Source organism: Phalaenopsis equestris, unplaced genomic scaffold (assembly GCF_001263595.1).
Source record: "Phalaenopsis equestris unplaced genomic scaffold, ASM126359v1 Scaffold000402, whole genome shotgun sequence".
NCBI classification, from domain to species: Eukaryota; Viridiplantae; Streptophyta; class Magnoliopsida; order Asparagales; family Orchidaceae; genus Phalaenopsis; species Phalaenopsis equestris.
The window spans coordinates 2257681-2261979 of record NW_018164844.1 but is presented as its reverse complement, the minus strand read 5'-3'; the positions used below and the strand labels follow the sequence as shown (position 1 = coordinate 2261979).

Genomic DNA, 4299 nt, shown 5'->3' with positions numbered 1-4299 from the left:
GACTAGACCTCACTAAAAATGAGGTCAACACGCGTTTTAGGTAAAAAGCGGGCTGCGGGTTTGACCTCTTCAGTTTTTTCCATTGGTACCCGCTTTCCCCGGCTACGAGCTCTCCCTCTCCCTCTCCTTCGAAGCGGAGACACGCAGCGATTCCTCCAGAAGGCGACCGAACAAAAAACTCCTCTCTAAGAATTTTCTAGAGTGGAGTCGAGGAGGCTGCGTGATTCAACTCAGAATGAAGAATCAAAGCGTTGATCAGGCCATTGGAATTCCAGTAAGCTCTGTGATTTACGCAACTGGGGACTTGAAAGGTGAAGCTGGTTCTTCTCAATTTCAAAAGAGTAGGAGACTAAAATCTATTTTCCCCCCTAATCTATGTTATAATCATCTATAGTTTTCTTAATGTTAATTATTCTTCATTCACAGATAGAAAGCATCCACTTTTTCATTGGATGAACAAGTTTAAGAGCAACGCAAATAGTTATGCTAAAGGAATATGTGACCATGGTAATTCCCCTTCACACCATGAGTTTCTACGCTTTATAATTTTTTCATACAAAAATCGCTGCAAAGTTCACACATTTCCGAGTTTCTGTACACTTCATTTATAAAGGCAACTAATTTTTACTGTTTAATTGAACTCACAGTGAGTTTGGGATCCACTGTCTCTCAAACTGAAGGGGAAGTTGAGCTTGGACATTAGGGTTATTCAACTTGGAGGAATTGGAAGAATTTTCAGACAAAATTTCTCTGTAAAAGAAGGAGAGAAGTTGCTGAATGCCTTCCAATGCTATTTGTCAACCACAGCCGGTCCTATTCCTGGCCTTCTCTTCATTTCTTCAGAAAATATTGCATTCCGCAGCAACAGATGCATCAAGCTAACTTCTTCTGGAGAAACTGTCAGAGTCCCTTACAAGGTTGTTAAATTTCATAAATTTAGGCGCTTTATCATCATTAGCAGCCTTATATTTAGGGTCTTCAACCTTCGTAATTTTTTGTAACATGAAACCTTTTATTTGGAATATAAATGATGCAATATGAAAGTTTGTACATTAGGTTATCGTATTACAGGCCTTAATTGTTCATATTTGTTTACAATCTATGTTAAGTAACTGTTGCTTCGTCTCTTTGTAGATTAAAGTACTGGAGATTGAATGAGGTGGCTAAAGAATCCGAGCTTAATACTTTACTTATTTACAGCATTGTTGAGAAGGTTGAGGTGTGGATCAATGAATATTCATTCTGATGTTTATTTTTTTATTTTTTTATTTTTTATTTTTTATTTTTTTTGTCAATAATGGTTGAGGAAGGTTGAGGAGATCGATCATAAATTGGTCAATACTGGATAATACATTGGTGTTTTGTTTTATTTATAAGAGGGTATGCAGATTGAGATGATAAGTCAGCTTTTTCTATTTTTCTCATTCAATCATATCATAATTTGAGTTAAAAAGTCTTCTTGCAAGATCAAATTTACTTATCACAATTTACTTATCACAAGGGTTACTTATCACAAGGGATATAGAATGGGCAAATATTATGTTTTCTTTTGAAGAGGTATTGCTTTTCAATTGTGCTTCTTGCTTTATGTAGTATATAGATGGATTTCCATGTATTAATTTTTGTATGCATTACATACCCATATATTTTTAACGGGATGTGTAATAAATTTACTTATCATAAGATGCAAATTCATGAATTGTGGTTTTTTTTCCTTTTTTTTTGTCACTTTTGGTACTCATTGTTAAGCTAGTTGGGCATCAGCATTTTTTGAACTATTTTGAAGTGAAATTATGCTTCAAAAGTATCAAAAATATAACTATAACAGTTCTGTTTTAAAAAGTTTTACCAAATAGGGACAGCATGATCATTTTTCCAAAAACAGCTGTCTCAAAACTATTTTCACATAGCCGCACCAAACAGACAAACAACTTACTGAAGCAACACAGCTATAGCTGAAAAGTTGGAGAAGTTGTAGCTGCGCCAAACAAAACCTAAAATACTGAGTTACATAAGCTAAAATATTTGCATCCGAAAAGTATAAAAATATTAAAGAGCTTACATCAGTATTTCCTAATGAAATTAATTAATTATAGTTGATTGTCCAAATGATAAATTAAGGATTAAATAATGGCACAAAAGAAATTAGTCCAAACAATCATTCATTACTTAGTATATAGAAACTGAGCTAGTTAAGTAAAAATTAAGAGTTATTAACTTAATTAAATAGGCTAATCTAAAATTATAATACTAACTAGCCATTAATTAATGATTAGGCTAATTAAAAAATGTTGTCAGTCATACATTAATTAATCAATAAATTAAACAAGCCACTTAACTAAGAAATGATGATTTAATCAAATAAGCTCAAAAAATTAGGAAATTAGGTGAATTAGGACAATGAATCATATAAATGTTTTGACTAGTGAATCAATATGGTGAATTAGCATATGTAGTCTATTTAAATGGGGTTTATTTATTTAATGCATGACATTGAATGAGCCAAATTAAGTTCATCTAGATCATCTCCTCTCATGGAGAGGTAAAGCATATGCTTGAGCTATGGGCATGCGCCGGCCAAACCAGGGGTGGTGTGTTCCCCCCACACCTAATTATCCTTTATTATAAATATGCTACTTTCTGCGTTAAGGTTTAGTTTTTGTTGAGATTTTTGTTAGGCCAGCCTTCAACGCCCCCCTTTTCACTTTTAGGCCTATATCCGACGACAAGAAGGCGATGCGGCTGTAACTCATTTAGAGACAGTGTGAATCTTTCCTCTTCTGCTTGCTCCCATCTTCCCCACACTTCCATCCACCTAGTTTTCCTGCCCCCAAACACCTTTTCTTCCCTGTTATCATCGCAGATGCCCTCCCCCACTTTCTCCAATTGTCGTGACTCCATCCATGTACACCACCTGCTGTGAAATTACACCCATTTCAGCAGCTGCCCCCACAAGATCCGTCTACACCTCCACCTACTGTCACCATCACCCCCTCAACCCTCTTGTGATGCCGCCAACCCTTTAGTTCCCTCCACCAGTACCTGCAACCCTTCCTTCACCCCTTTAACTGACTGCCACAACGGGTTGTCTCATCCCGACCTAGCCGGATAACCTCTATTTTTGAGAAGCAATTATCTTTTTATCGAATTTTGGGTTAATTCTGGCATCATTTGGTATCAGAGTTAACTAAACACTAGTCATATCTTAAGCTTTCCTAACATCCGTCTTAACCCTTCCACCAAAAAATTTCTTTCCTATTCTCAAACCATAGACAAATTTGATATAACCTTAACTTCACCTTGCTGATTTTCAAAATCAGCAATTCCAAATTAATTTTTTTACACCTTCAATTAGTATCATACACCCTTTTTCACCTCCCAACTCTAAACCTTAGTCATGCCACCAAAGAGATACATGTCTGAGCCTACAGGGGGAGATACAGTAAAAGATTTGTCGACTTTAACAGAGGCTTACAGACATTGAGGATGAAATTCAAAAGAAAATTGCCCACGATCATGACAGGGAAAATCGAAGGGGCGAGAATTTCAACCCCTTTTATAGAGAGGATTTCAATGATGAGGAAGATAGGCCACGCTGCATTAGAATCTGGTATCTGAGGATGCTGAGAGAAAAGACAATATATGGAAGATAGGACTTTAGAATATAGGTGAATCTGCTAGAGTTCGATGGAGGTATAGATTCGATGATTTCATCAAATGACTGTAGTCAGTTTAGAGAATCTATGAGTACAAATATGTGTCAGAAGATAAAAGGGTAAAACTAAGGACCATCAGATTGAGAAAGCGCATCTCCTTGTGGTAAAAAAAATTTATATAGGCAGAGGAAGAGCGAGGGCAATGAAAAAATTAACTTGTGGGAGAATATGAAGGCGATGAAGAAAAAAATCTACGTAATTTATTTCTGACTCTACCACCTACAACAAAAAGATCTATAAGTGGAGGAGTTCATGTCGTAGTTCCACCAGTTGCAGATGAAGTGTGAGTTGGTTGAGTCAGAGGAACAAATCATAGCTCGTTAACTGAAGGCCCTGAAACTTGTTATCAGTAACGTTGTGCAGTTGCTGCCTTATTGGTCACTGGGAAATGTCTAGACCTTATCCCTGAAGTTGGAGAACAGCAGAAATAGAGCGGGCAAAAACCACCAGTCCAACAGCCACCCGTAGTTGGAGACAACAGGAGTGTGTCTCGGGGAGTTGAGAAAACTGCTTTGGATAAGGACAAGGCCACCCCAAGTGAGAAGAAGCCGTGAAGAGCAGCATGGCTGCTAAAGTTCAACAG

The 4299-nt window shown here is 36.9% G+C and overlaps 1 pseudogene; it reads left to right on the top strand.

Annotated features, from left to right (window-relative positions):
• Window positions 1–42: 42 nt before the first annotated feature.
• LOC110026818 lies at window positions 43–1246 on the top strand (annotated as a pseudogene).
• The last annotated feature ends 3053 nt before the right edge of the window (window positions 1247–4299 follow it).